The 15,466-nt window shown below is 43.6% G+C and overlaps 1 protein-coding gene across 11 annotated transcripts in view; it reads right to left on the reverse strand.

The window, feature by feature from the left end:
• The window catches only part of LOC143673847 (uncharacterized), a 50,279-nt gene that overhangs the window by 16,922 nt on the left and 17,891 nt on the right, over nucleotides 1-15,466 (reverse strand). For 8 of the 11 annotated variants that reach the window (XR_013170701.1, XR_013170700.1, XR_013170699.1 and 5 more), the window contains 5 exons: nucleotides 9,193-9,497; nucleotides 8,363-8,421; nucleotides 6,325-6,410; nucleotides 3,167-3,247; nucleotides 1,158-1,736 (listed from right to left, as the gene is read on the reverse strand). The gene's annotated coding sequence lies outside the window, so the exon portion shown is untranslated. Of the gene's footprint in view, nucleotides 1-1,157; nucleotides 1,737-3,166; nucleotides 3,248-6,324; nucleotides 6,411-8,362; nucleotides 8,422-9,192; nucleotides 9,498-10,534; nucleotides 11,364-15,466 lie in introns of all 11 variants that reach the window. The other 3 variants (XM_077148860.1, XM_077148863.1, XM_077148864.1) reach the window with 3 other exon arrangements.

Here is a 15,466-nt window from a genome sequence, read left to right on the forward strand (position 1 = left end):
GATGCACAGGCCAGCACTTGCTGAGAATTGAGAAGGCGTGGTGGGAATGCACACATGTATGTGCGTGGATCTGGAGACCAGGCACTGACATGTGTGCATAGGGTTCAGGAGGGTGGGGTGGGGTTGTATGACTCTATGGTCTGGAGGCAGATGTGTCCCAGCTATGAAAGTGAGCACCTGCCGCCTTGGTATGCAGGTGACTGCTTACAGGGGCCAGTGAGGGAGAGGAGAGGGGTAGGGGCTGGGAACAGGTTCACAGTTCCTGGGAGGGGTCGGGTAAGATTGTACACTTGTGTGAGAGAGCTGCATCAGCCTGTGGCAGGCGAGCATGTCTGTGTGGGGCAGGGATGCCTGGGGGCATTGAGGCAGGGGTGTGGGAAGGTGGTGAGGGGGTGGGTGATGGGGTTCAGGTGCCTGGGTATGGGGGGAGGCACAGGGCAGGGGCAGCATGTGTGGGTGTAGCAGTTTCAAGAAGCATGGCTTGGCTTACTTCCTAGTTCCTGTCTCCCTGCTCTGCACTCCTGAGGGATCAGGGCCTCCATTTGGAAAGGGACACATTAGACTCTGCACTAGCTGGTTGGTCTCTGGGTCTCTGTGACTAAATTGTTCAGTTATTGCAAACGGGGCCATCCTAAGTGGTGTAGAATACCCTTCCAGGTCACTTGCACTCTGGAATCGCTGTCCTAGTCATTTTTCTTTCACTTCTCTAGCTGTTCCTTGGGGCAGAGTTGAACTCAACCTATCTCATTCTGCCATCTTCCTGATAGTAAGAAAGTTTGCAGTTTTTCACCATTAAGATAACAACTGCACTATTTATTCTTTCAAGCAAAGGGGACAACCAGATCAATAGGCCAAGCCCTCCATCTTGGGGTCTGCCCCTATGAAACTAATTTATGCAAAGGTTAGGCTAAGCCTACTTAAAACTAAGCCTAAACATCACACCCCAAGGACCTCTATTATTGCTCAGATGTGGCCTCTCTAAGCCAACGCAGCAGGTGAACTCACTGCCCTCCCCACCTCATGGGACATGACTCCCAGTGGTGTAAGTCTCCCTGGCAATGTGGGGCAGAAGTCTCAGGAAAATCTGGGCCCCAGTTTATCAATCTTTTCCTTTTGTGGGCATTCTAAAATTAATCTTGGAAAACAAAGGTGCTTACCTCTCAGCTGACCTTCCAGGATCTAATGACCTCTGCAGGATTCTGCCTGCCAAAACTCAGAAACTCTCCTGGGTAGCTATGGTTTGAGAACCGCTCCTTAGGAAGCAAGGCTTTTTTCCTTGTCCAACTTGACGAACACCTCTGGTCTGAAAATGCAATGCCCTTTAAATTGGAAAAATTGAATGCTTAGGCGCACACATGAGCTTTTTGTGTCTGGCACCTTTTTCCAAAAGAGGAAGAAGACAACGTTTCAGAGGCATCTTGAAGGTGCTGTGTTGAACAGAATATTCACTCTTTCTAGACCTCATAAAGATTCAGTTACTTTGGAATTCAAAATGAAAAAAGATGAGTATCATTAAAGTATAAATAAAGTGTTCATGTGTAATGGCAACATTAAAAAGGAAATGCCTTCTATAGAGACGTACACAAGTAAGTCATACAAACATGCTCACCCACGGAGACGAGGCGGATGCATTTCTCCAGCTTCACATCTCTTTACAGGTTCTTCTGAGCAGGGCCCAGGTGCTGCCACTCCTCCTGGGTGAGCTCCACAGCCACGTCCCTGAGTGACACTGAGGCCTGGAACAAGACATTTCTGTTCATGTTGAAGGATTCACAAGTAGGTTATTTCACAGAAAATATATAAGAAATCTATTCTTAGGGTGTTTATCCTAAAAATCTTAAAGAAAATGATTATAAAGAATGCTTACCCTGGACTTTATCCTATGCTTTGATGGTATTCAAGTCATAAAAACACTTATATAATTAATGTGTATATATTTACGAGTTATAAAAATGTACTGTCAATAAATATATTAGAAAGGCTGTTGCTTTTAAAAACTATTTTTTATAGCATGTAAAAAACATAAATACACTTCCTTCAACTTTCATTACACATCCAAATAGACTACCCTCAGCATACTCTAGGACAGCAGTCAGCAAACTATGCACCAATTCCAGTTGGATTGAGTTTTTACAAATAAAGTTTTATTGGAATGTTGCAATGCAAAATCATTTATGTATTGACTGTGGTTGCTTCTGGGTAGGTTAGGGGAAGAACAGTCACTACCTAAATCCACTTGGACCTATTACTTACTGCCATATCATATTTACAAACTGACTGTGGAGCTGAACACTCAGAGATCTTATGACTCTCACAGCTGCAAATAATTTCTAACTGACCCTTCATAGCAAAAAAAGTCCCAATTCCTGGACTATATAGCCAATTAAAAGAAGGACTGTCTGACTATATGAAAATAATAAAGAAAGTACATTTTATCGAGAGAGATATGAAGACAAAGCAAAAAGGCTAAAATAATACACATCCTGTAAACACTGACCAAACGAAAGTTGATGTGGTTATATTAATACCAAGAAAAGTAGATTTTAAGATAAGAAAGAATTATGAAAGATAAAAAGAACCGTTTAAAATGATGAAATAGTCTTATGAACCAGAAGACAGACACCTGTTTTGCATGTACCTCCTCCAAATATGCAAAGAGAAATTGACAGGAATGCGATACTACAGCCTAAAGGCCAAATCTGGCCCACCATCTGTTTCAGTAGTTAAAATTCCATTGGAACACAGCCACATTCACGCCTTTAGGTATCACCTTAGCTGCTATAGTGCTATAACTGCAGAGTTCAGTAGCTGCAACACAGAGTATGGCTTACAAAGCCAACCATCGGAGATTCACAGAAAAAATCTGCTCACCACCATGGTAAAAGATTTAAATTACATAATAAACCACGCTGACTGAAACTAAATGGACTAGCCACTACATAATATGTTATTTTCTGGTGCATTTTTCTTATTTTACAAACAGAACATTAGCCTCAACAAATTACAAAAAATTAAAATCATACATTGTGCATTTGTGCTTTAGTTCAAATACAGAGACCTGAAAAAAGCAAAACATCTTCACAACGAGAAATAAAATTGCTGGGAAACCTGAAAATCAGTTTTCTTGAACCCACCAGGGAACTGAAATTGCAGAGCAAATACCAACCTGGATAAGGAGAGGCAGGTCACTGAAGAGTGCAAAAGGGCCTGCTCAGTTGGTGATTTGGAGGAGATGCCACCAGAATCCCTATAAACCAGTAAGAAGAAAAAAGGAGACACATTTCAACATTTATAAAATGTAGCCAACTGTGGGCTCTGATGACTGTGTGAAATCCCTGGGGGCTACAGACATGGCAGGATTCCCACTGTCCTATGGGATTGGCCCCTAGAGCCCAAGCTGACAGTCACAGACGAGACGAGAGAGAATCCAGAAGAATGCCCCCAGCCCTGAAGTACCGCCTAGGGTAGAGAAAGACTAATCCCTCTCTACATCCACTCAGACTGATCGCTTATATCAAGGATAGAACAAATCACTTAATACAGAAAAGTAAAGTCCTTAAAACACATAACGTGGGTGGGACCCCACACCTGGCCTGAGGTCCTGGACTTCAGACCTCAGCCTCCATGGTTCTCCTCTGAAGTTACTTTTCCTTCACTGTGGCCCTTCTCTGAACCTCACAGTACAGACTGGCACTGGCTGTCTTTATACAGGTCCCACAGAACTCTCGTTGGCTTTCCAGGCAGCAGCCTTGGATCATGCCCATCACACATAAGGAGTTTGCACAAATCCTTCCTGGATAACTCCATGTCCGATCCTCACTTTCTCTGAAATGGCTGGCTGGTTCCACATTTGGTTAAATCCTCACATGGAGCACTATTCTATGGGGTCTCCCTTCCAGGAAGCCCACAATTTGCCACAACATCAACTTCTGCTTTCTTTCTACCCAAGAGAACAGGGCTCACTCTCTCTCTCCAGTCGCATTTCATGATAAACTGTGAGGAAAAACCACACTGCACATTCGACCTTGAATTTGGAGACATCTTCTGCTAAATATCCAAGTTCAATGGCATTTAAAATCTCCCTGCCAGACAAAGCCACTAGTCCATTCTGCCCAATTATCTGCTATTTGAAAACAAGGATCGCCTTCCTTCCAGTTTGCAATCACACATGCATCATTTCGGTCGACGGCCTTGTCAGAGGGATCTTTAGAGTCCACCTTTCTAACAACAGCCTCTTCATAGCATTCTAGGCCTTCTCTTTCAAGGTTCGTACAATTCTCCCAGATTCTTCCCCATATATATTTAAAAAGCTGTTCCAACATCTTTGGTATTTGTAAACTGCAGCAGCAGCACCCAACTCCCCAGTACCAAATCCTCTTCTAGTTTGCTACCTGCAGGAATGCAACATACCAGAGACAGAATGGTTTTTCAAAAGGTGAATTTAATAATTTGTGAGGTTACAGATCTAAGGCCGAGAAAATGGCCCAATTAAAAAAAGTCTACAGAAACGTCCAATCAAAGGCATTCAAGGAAAGATACCTCGGGTCAACAAGGTGATGAAGTTCAGGGTTTCTCAACCTGCTCAAGTGAGAAGGCACATGGTGAACACAGAGTTTCACTCTTGCCTGCAAAGGCACATGGTGAACACAGTCAGGGCGCCTCTCTCATCTGGAAGGGCACATGGTGAGCACAGCGTCATCTACTACTTTCTTCTCCTGCCTTCCTGTTTCAGGAGGCTCCCTGGGAGGCATGTTCCTTCTTCATCTCCAAAGTTCGCTGGCTGGTGGACACTGCTTTTCGTGGCCATGTCCTTATGCTCTGCCCTCCGTGCATCTTTCATTCTCCAAAATGTTTCCTCTCTTACAGGACTCCAGAAACTTACCAAGAGCCACTAAAATGCCTGGAGACATGTCGTCACCTAATCCAGCATAACAATCACGCTTCATTGAATCACATCTCCAGGCATAGGACCTGATTACCATTTCAAACTTACATCATTGGATAGGGATTATTCTGCCTGTATGAAATGGGATTGAAAATAAGAACACAGCATTTCTAGGGGACATACATTGTTTCAAATCAGCACATTCCACCGTGTGGACCCTAAAAAGGACATGTTTTCCTCATATACAAAATACATTCATTTCATAATAATAACAGGGAACCTTAAAACATTTCGATAGCAACAGACATGAAATACAAAGGTAGAAATGAACAAACTCCTATCAAAGTGAGTTACAGCACGGTCTCTGAAAGGCAAAATTACCCTGTGGCTTCGGACCTTTAAAAACCCAAGATACGTCACTTGCTGCCAACATACAAGGGAGGACCAATCATGGGATACACCTATGCATCCATATGGTGGAGGGAACACAGGGGACACAGGACACAAGCAGTTTCAAAAACCTGCAGGGAAAGTCCACTAGACTTCACAGTCTGAGAGTCACTCCTCCTGGGAGCTTCTGAAAGCAGCAGGCCCACCTGTTCCAAAGGCCTACGCAGAGCTCTGCCTCTCTCCAAATGCAACCGTGGGGGACACTGGGGAGAACAAGTTTTCCTTGGGACCACCCTCTCCCAGCATGGTGGCTGCACCTGGGCTCCCTGACATCTCCATGGCATATACTCAACCCCACCATGTGGTGGCAGCCAGGCTCTCCCCAAATCCCAGGGAATGTGCGTTACTCTCTGCAAGGGCTGAGGCCGAATGACTCTTCCACTGCAATGAGGTGGAAGGCCCATCCTCGGCCTTTGGGGCAGACTCACCCTCTCCACAGGCTCGGGTGGGTCCGCTCTCTTGGCCAGAGACTGCTTCACTTCGGACCTCAGCCCCTAAGGTTTTGCCTCTGAAGTTGTTTTTCATCCAGTAGGTCTCTTGTCTGAACCCCAAGTCCAGGCTGGCAGTGGCTCTCTTGATACAGGTGCCACAGCACTCTCACTGGCTTTCTATGCAGTAGCCTTGGACCATGCCCATCAGACATAAGGAGTATCCTTCCTGGATAACTCCATGTCTGATCCTGGCATTCTCTGAAAAGGCTGACTGGTGCCAGGGTTCTTGCAATTCTCCCAGACTCTTCCCCTTATCCATTTCAGTAGCCATTCCAACATCTTTGGTATTAGCAAACTGCAGCAGCAGCATCCCACTATCCCATACCAAAATCTGTTCTTGTTTGCTAGCTGCAGGAATGCAATATATACCTGAAATGGAATGGCTTTTAAAAAGGGGAATTTAATATGTTGCTAGTGTACAGTTCTAAGGCCGAGAAAATGTTCCAATTAAAATAAGTCTTTAGAAATGTCCAATCTATGGCATCCTGGGAAAAATACCTTGGTTCACGAAGGCCGATGAAGTTCAAGATTTCTCTCTCAAGTGACAGTGCACATGGTGAACACAGTCAGACTTTCTCTGTCTTCTGCAAAGGTACATGGTGAACATGGTCAGGGTGCCATTCTCATCTGGAAGGGCACATGGTGAGCACGGAGTCATCTGCTAGCTTCACATTACATATTGACTGTGGAGCTGAACAGTCAGAGATCTTATGACTCTCACAGCTGAAAATACTTTCTACCTAACCCTTCAGAGGAAATAATGTACCAATTTCTGGACTACATAACCAATTATCAAAGGACTGTCTTACTATATTAAAATAACAAAGAAAGCACATTTTTTTTAGAGAGACAGAAATGTTGGCATGTTTTTGGGCTTGCTTTGCATTCTGGTGTGGGTGGAACTATTGTAAATAGAATATTTTCAAAAATACTTGTGCTAAGGTTGGGTTTTAATCCAGATTCCTGGAATCCTTTACAAGTAGAGTGAATATCAGACTGAGAATAAGTCATGAGAAGGATTTGAAAAGCAGTGGAACCCAAAGAGGCCAGGAGAGGCTGCCACATGCATTGCTATGAGACATAAAGCCACGGAAGAAGGACTGGTGGTAAGAGACCCAGAATGCCAGTCTTCTGGAGAAAGCACCACCCTGATTGTGGATTCCTAGCCTCAAATCCATGAGTGATAAATTCCCAGTGTTTAAGCCAACCCATAGCATCGTATTTGATATAGCAGCCAGGAAACTAAAACAATAAGAGAATATCCATGTTCAAGGGAAATGTACCTGGGACCATTTTGTGTTTAATGTGCAATTGTGTAACCTGCTCTCAAATGTTCACAAGATAGAAAGCATACACTCAAATGCAAATAGGAGTAGCCCAAAAGAAGAATGAGTAAACATGAATCAAAGTCAATTGGGATAATCCAAACTGAGGGATAGAAAGTAAAAGGGAATGGAGACAAGTGGGACATCAACATACATGTAACAGGCACTGCAGAAGGAGAAGAGAAAAAGGGGGCGAATAATTTGAAGTAAAGAAAATGGCTAAAAACGTCCCAAATTTGATGGTCAATATTCACGTACACATTCAAGAATGTCAATAAACTCAAAGTACGATAATTCAAACACAAACACACTGTATCACAAACATGATAAAATTCTGCCGGAAGTCAAAGTCAATGAGTGAATCTTGAAAGCAGTAACAGAGAAGCAACTCATCAATTCCAAAAAATCCTAAGTAACACCAACATGCATGCAACTGACAACAAATTTCTAGTACAGAAGGTGAAAATTTAGAGAATGGAAAGAAATAGATATTTTGACAATAAATCTAATGAAGGATGTCCAACATTTCATTCACCTCTATAGTGAAAAATTCATTAGCAGCGTCTTCTGTGGAAATTGACAAAATTCCTAGGATAATGCAATAGACCATAAACTCCTGAAGAACTAGGACTTGGGGACTTTACACTACCATTTTTCAAGACTTACTATAAAGCAACAGTAATTATGACAGTGAAGTATCAGCCAATAGACAGACAACTGAGGTTTATACAACACAAAGTTTAGATTAGACCTGCACAGTCAACTGATTGACAACAGAGGCCCCAAGGCAACTTGGTGGACCAAGGATGGTCTTTCCAACTTGAGGGTTGTTACTGAAAAGATATGCACTGTCGCCTACATGAAAAACATCAGGATGTTTTGCAAAAACTTCAGTGTGTTTTGTTTCCATGAGGTTTGAGTTATTTTTCCCATTAATTCAAATATTTAAACAAATATTATCTGTTCTGACTTCCTCCAGTGCCTTTCAGAAAAATCAGAAATAAACTTGAAGCTCCACTTTGGAAATCTACAACACCAGAGGACCTGAATTTTCCTAGATGACAACTTTATCCCTCTATTCTGCTTTTCCTCCCTAATGAATATTACCTAATGATTCTGATCTACTTTGAATTCTACTTTTCCATTTTAATGTGTGGACCCATAAACATCCATAAAATCCACCATAAAACATGCATCAAGAAACATCTCACCTGAGATACGTCCAATTTCTGCTCCTTTTGGAAGAGTGTAGAGAACGGGAATGGATAAGCTGAGGTACAAAAAGAGGAACTGAGTCATGAGAGATCTGGTGAGCTCCTTATCTTCTGCCTAAAAATCTTATCACAACAGCTTTCATGACCTGAACTTGTGCATCTCCTACAGGATCACCTGCACTTAACCCCACAGTTCTTCACTGGTTGAATTAAATTCTCTTCCTATTGATCTATGAACAATCTATGTCCCCTCTGATCAACTCACAAAAAATTAAAAGAGGATTAATATTAATAGCTTCTAAATATTATTTACATCTCAAGTTAAAAAATCAACAGAAAATTCTGAAAAAAGAAAGATGGGATTTTGTAATGATGGAAAATTTCTTAATCCTATTGTTCTAACTGGTTGCTGTATTTCAAGAGGACTTTTTGATAAGACACTTCTGTTGACTTATTGAGACAGACTGAACACCAGTACTCCTAGCACTGTGCTAAGTGATCCTGGAAAAGCCACTCCTTTGAGGCCTGATAGTTATTAAGCTTTCAAGAATTAGAAATAAAATTCCTACCTGTACTATTATTTTCTGATTCTATATATTCATGATAGAGGGAGCCACAGACAAGCTCAAGATGCAACCTGTGGTGACTGACACGGGGTGACAACAACTCAGAATCTAGAAAGAGTGAGGGAAGAATGAAGAAAATGGGAGGCCCTTGAAGGAGGGGTGGGGGCAGCATTTCCTCATCTCTGGCTGGTTCTGTCTTCCCTGCAGATAATGTCCTCATAAGCCCTCCAGCCATGTGGCTGTTCCTGGGCAGTCACTCACCCCTTCATCCCAGGTCACCACCTTCTGCAAGTTGATCCACGATGTCCACTGTCACATGGACTGGGATTGCTTGTGGATGTGGCAACATCACCATCTGGCTCACTCAGGGCAAGGGGATCAAAAATGACTTCTGGTGGACCAATTCAAGACCTGCTCTTTTCTGGACTCTTCTGCCCTGCTCTGTAGCTCTGCTGAGTACTCTCTGGCTAGCGAGGCTGTTCTTTCAGGTAGGTCTCCTGTTTGTGCGGCTCTGTCCTTCCTGCCCCATGAGCACTGCTTCATTCCAGAGAGGCTGGGACCTAGGCCTGGGGAGAAAAATCAGGTTAGTTCAAACCTTCATCTAGGGTAGAGCTGCTCAAAATCAGCAGTACTGCTATTTTGTGCTGGGTAATTGTGTGGTATGAGGGGGCAGATTTGGGCATTGTGGAATATTTAGCTGTATCTCTGGTCTCTTCCCAATAGAGGCCAACAGCACTTCCCTTCTCAGCTGTGATGACAAAACTGTCTCCAGACATTCCAAAAAGACCCTGGGGAGCAAACTGGTCCTCCCCGTCCCCAGGTGAGAACTAATATAAGGCCTTAAACCTGAGTCTTGGACTTCAGGACTGTACTACCCATGCCTGTCGTCAGTAGCCACAGGTGACCAAAGTACTCGAAATGTGACTAGTACAACATGTTGAAATCAATATTTCAGATGTTTTGGGTTAAACACAATGTCTCCTTAAAATTAATTTCACCTATTTATTTTACTTTATTAATGTCACTAGGAGAAAATTAAAAATTACACACGTGGTCCCTTACCTACCTATCAGACAAGCGCTGCACTAGAACATCAGGCTGCGCCTACTAAACACAGACACAGACTTGCCAGAGCAGGAAGGGCAAGAGCCTCAGTCTGGCCCAAGGTCTTTGGAGAGATGCCAGAATTCACAGCATAAATCCACCTGGGAGAGGGTCATTGTGTCCACACTCACTTCACCTTCACAGTCTTGGAGATTTGGGGACAAGCCACTCTGCTAAGTGCTGTTAGCATTGAATTATAGGCATGGAGTCTATTAGGAAAAACCTGAATTTGGGGAAGCATATCTGCATTTGCATTCCAGCTCCCCCACCCCTGAAAGTTATATTTAAAGGTTATATAACCTTTAAAACTGTTTTCCTTTTTGAAAATATGGTGTTCTAGTTTGTAGCTGCCAGAATGCAATATGTCAGAAACACAATGGCTTTTAAAAAGAGGAACGCAATAAACTGCTAGTTTACAGTTCTAAGGCCAAGAAAACGTCCCAATTAAAGTAAGTCTATGGAAATGTCCAATCAAAGGTATTCATCCAGGGAAACATACCCTGGTTCAAGAAGGCCGATGAATTTCAGGGCTTCCCTCTCAAGTTCGCACATGGCGAACACAGTCAGGGCTTCTCTCTCAGCTGTAAGGGCACATGGCAAACACGGCAACATCTGCTAGCTTTTTCTCCTGGCTTCTGATTTCATGAAGCTCCCTGGGAGCGTTTTCCTTTTTCATCTCCAAAGGTCGCTGGCTCGTGGACTCTTTGCTTCCTGGTGCTACAGCATTCCTGCTCTCCCGATTATCTCTCACTCTCCAAAATGTTCCCTCTTTTATAGGACTTCAGAAACTAATCAAGACCCACCCAAATGGGTGGAGACATGCCTCCAGCTAATCTAGTTTAACACCCACTCTTAATTAAATCACATCTCCAGGGAGATTATCTAATTACAGATTCAAACATACAATACTGAATAGGGATTAGAAGAAATGCTGCCTTTACAAAATGCGATTAGGATTAAAACATGGTTATTCCTATAATTAGGGCATTTGTAAGGATTAAATGAAATACTAAATGAAAAGAACAAAGTGGTGTCTGAATATGATAGAAGCCAACATTTACACATTACTTATTAAGTGGCCTTTGGCTGAATGATGTACAGGCGACACCTCTGCTCTGAGAATGACACCCTTCTTTTCAGATGAGGAACCCACCTGTCGTTCCTGTGAAAGCGCTGGAATTTACCAGGGTCTCTCCGGCTGTTGAGCTCACGTTCCTGAAACTGCCCTATCTGTGCACTTGCGGTCCCCTTTATAAGTTTTACTATGCTTTGCCTCTTCGATGTAGCATGCTGCTCTTATGGCAGGCCATACAGAAGTCTGGGAGGTCCTGGAAATGCAGCATCAGAGAAGGTGGAGTGAATGGAGGTAGAAAGGAGGGAAGAAGGTGGGGACAGGCGGTGGGGGAAAGGGAGGGCCAGGTACACAATCAGTTCTCCTCCGGGCTCCGTTGACCAGGGCTGTGTGGGGGTCACAAGCAGAGCTGGGGGAGCTGAAGACAGGGACTGAGTCTTCTAAGTTGTTGGATTTCTGAAGTTCCTGTGGATTTGACCTCTTTATAGATGCAAATTTCAGTCTCTGCCAAATTGGGCCCTATTCCGTATCATATGAGCTTCCCTGGAGAAGAAAAAAACAAACTTACTTTCCCTTAAACAGGTTTCACTTTCATTTTATCTATTTAGGATAGTCTTTCTTTGGTGCATGTTCTTAGTTGCTAGAGTGAAAGCAATTTTTATCTCCATTTAATTTGTTCTTTGTTGGTGTACAGAATCACAGCTGATTTTTTCATGTTTATCTTGTAGGCTCCAACTTTGCTGACTTCATTTTTTAACAGTTTTCTTGTGGATTCTTTGGATTTTCTATGAGAAGGATCATGTCATTGGGGAATAAAGTTTTATTTCCTCCTTTCCAATATGGATGCCATGTATTTCCTTTTCTAGCCTAATTCCTTGTCCCAGAACTTCCAATACAATCATCAATAGAATTGGCAGGAGCAGGCATCCATGTCTATTCTCTGATTTCAGTAAGAAAGTTTTGTTTTTCATTGTCATAACTTTTTATTTTACTTTTATTGACATATATTACATATTCACATATGATGTAATCATCCAAAATGTACAACAAATGGTTCACAATATCATCATATAGCTATGCATTTATAATCACAATCAACTTCTTCTTTCTTTTTTCTGAAAAATAACCTATATACAAAAAAGCAATTAATTTCAAAGCACATTGTAACAATTAGTTATAGAACAGGTTTCAGAGTTTGGTATAGGTTACAATTCCACATCTTCAGGTTTATACTGCTAGCTGCTCTAAGATACTGGAAAATAAAAGGAATATAATATATTAATTCAGCAATCATACTCGTTTGTTAAATCCTACATTCTCTGTATAACTCCACCATCATTTTTTATCTTTCTCCCACACTTTAGGGGTATTTGAGCTATGCCGATTCTAACTTTTTCACTTCTGAAGGACAATTTGGCTGGGTGGAGAATTATTAATTGGAAGTCTTTGTCTTGCAGGATCTTAAATGCATCATCCACTACCATCTTGCCACCATCAGCACGATGTGAGTAGTCCCAACTCAATTTTGCATGTTTTCCTTTATATGCAGTAGATTGTTTTTCTCTTGCTGCTTTCAGGATTTTCTGCTTATCCTCATTTGACAGACTGGTTAGTATGTGTCTTGGAGTAGGCTTAATTGGATTTATTCTATTTGGAGTTCATTGGGCTTCTTTGATTTGTGTATTTATGTTTTTTATAAGGATTGAGAAGTTTCCCCCCATTATATGCTGAAATAATCTTTCTAGCTGTTTACTCTTCTCTTCTCCTTCTGAGACACTGATGATTCTCATATTTGGGTACTTTGTTTTGTCCATCACTTCCCTGAACTCCAATTTACATCTTTCCATTTTTTCCCACTTACTCATTTGTATGTTCAAAGTCAGTTCCCCTATCTTCTAGTTTGCTTGTTCTTTCTTTTGCCTCTAGAAATCTTCTGTTTTGTAGCTCTACTATATTTTTTACTTGGTTTACAGCATCTTTTACCTCTATGATATCAGGTATTTTACTATTCATTCTTTCAAATTCCTCTTTATGTTCTTTTAGTGTCTTCTTGATCTCCTTTATGTCACTAGCCATCCCATTTATTTTCTATAGTAGATTTATATGAACAACTTTGATTAGTTGTTCCAAAGTCTGTGTCTCCTCTGCTGTTTTAATTTGGTCATTAGGCTGGGCTCTACATTTCTGCATCTTCATATGGTTAGAGATCTTCTGTGGCCTTTGAGACATGCAAGTATCTTGATAGGGTTCCTTTGGAAGTTGATTTCATTCAGTACTCTAGAGATCTGTATTTGCGGGATGGATGTGGAGCAGGATGTGGAGCACATCTGTGTGGTGACGGGCTGCGGCACATGCATAGGTATGGGTTGGGGATGCTATGCTGGTGCCTGTGAGCCTGGAGTGCAGGGCACTGGGCTGTGGAGGTGAGTGTGGGGGCTGTGGGGGTGGAGTGCAGCTCGGGCAGGCCTTGGCACACACCAGCAGGGTGCGGCATTGGGGACACAGAGGTAGCGTATGGAGGGTGGCAGATGGGGGGCTTTGTGGACACACGGGGTTTGGTGCGTGGGCAGCATGTGGGTGGGCCCATGGAGTGTGGGGACTGTGGGTAACAGAGGGTTTGGTATGGGGCCCAGGTAGTGCATAGCGAAGGTGTGTCCTTGTACCAGGGTAGGGATCTATGGGGGGCTGGGATGCGGAAGCAAAAGTGTGTAGGGTTGGGGCACAGGTCATGGGGGTTGCAGGATGTTGGTCAGGGATTGGTGATGTCAAGTGGGCAGGTCCATTAACAGGGGTGCACAGCTGCAGGAGGTGGGGAACAGAGTAATGCATGTGCACAGCAGGGGCTATGGGGAACAGATATGCACATGAGCATCTGCCAGGTGTGGAAGTAGGGCGCTTGTGCCAGGGGATGGGGCAAAAATCTGCACTTGTACAGGGCAGGGGTTGTGCGGTGCAGATGTCAAGAGGTTGGTACACAGATGTCGGGGTGCACAGTGGGATGTGGCTATGCATATGCATGTGTCTGGGGGCCAGGATGGTAGTGTGTGCACAACTGGGAATGGAATCCTTATGTGCATGTGTGCAGAGCTCACGGCCAGTGGGGTGGGGTTACACTCGCATGGGGTGAGGCCGGGTGTGGCTGGAGGCACAGGACCAAACTTGCCCAGAATTGGGAGGGTGAGGCAGAGATGCACGCATGCACGTGCATGGCTCAGGAGTGGCCAGACACTGATGTACGTATGTACAGGGTCTGGGGGTTGTTGCTTAACTCTACGGTCCCGGGTCAGATGTTGGTGAGCAGATGTATAAGGTGAGCACCTGCAGACTTGATGAGCAGGTGACTACCTACAGGGGGTAGGGAGGGGGAGGGGGGCTAGGGGCTGGGAGTAGGTTCACAGTTCCCAGGAGGGGTGGGGTGATACTGTGCACTTGCATGGGAGAGGTGTGTCATTCTCGGGCAGGTGAGCCGGGTTGGGTGGGGTGAGGATGTGTGGGGGCTTTGAGGCAGGCATGCTTGTGGGCGATGAATGGGCGGGTGATGGGTTCAGACGCCTGGGTGTGGGGGAAGCACAGGGCAGGAGCAGCATGTGTGGGTATAGAATGTTCAAGAAACATGGCTTGGCTTACTTCCTAGTCCCTGCTCCCTATGTCTGCACTCCTGACGGATCTGGGCCTCTCTTTGGAAAGGGGCACATTAGACTCTGCACTAGCTGGTTGGTCTCAGGTTCTCTGTGTTTCAATTCTTCAGTTTTTGCAACCAGGGCGACCCTAAGTGGTACAGAAGACAGTCCCAGGTCACTTACACCCTGGAATCAATGTCCCAGTCATTTTTCTGTCACTTCTCTAGCTGTTCCTTGTAGCAGGGGTGTACTCAACCTATCTTATTTTGCCATCTTCCTAATAGTAAGAAAGCTTTTAGTTTTTCACCATTTAAGATGACCACTGTGCTTTTTTTCGCTTATAAGCAATAGGAACAACCAAATCAACACACTGAGCGCTCGACATTGGCTCCTGTGCTGGTTTGAAAGGATGTATGTACCCTAGAAAAGCGATTTTTTAATCCCAATCCCATTTTGTAAAGGCAGCCGTTTCTTCTAATCCCTATTCAGTACTGTATGTTTGAAACCATAATTAGATCATCTCCCTGGAGATGTGACTTCATCAAGAGAGGTTGTTAAACTGGATTAGATGGAGATGTGTCTCCACCCATTCTAGGTGGGTCTTGATTACTCCAGTGGAATCCTATAAAAGAGAGATTCAGAGAACGCAGAGAAGGATGACAGAATGTCACAGAACCACAAAGCACAGAGTCCACTGGCCAGCAAATTCTGGAGATGAAGAAGGAAAACACCTCCCAGG

The sequence above is a fragment of the Tamandua tetradactyla genome, chromosome 2 (genome assembly GCF_023851605.1).
Source record: "Tamandua tetradactyla isolate mTamTet1 chromosome 2, mTamTet1.pri, whole genome shotgun sequence".
NCBI lineage: Eukaryota > Metazoa > Chordata > Mammalia > Pilosa > Myrmecophagidae > Tamandua > Tamandua tetradactyla.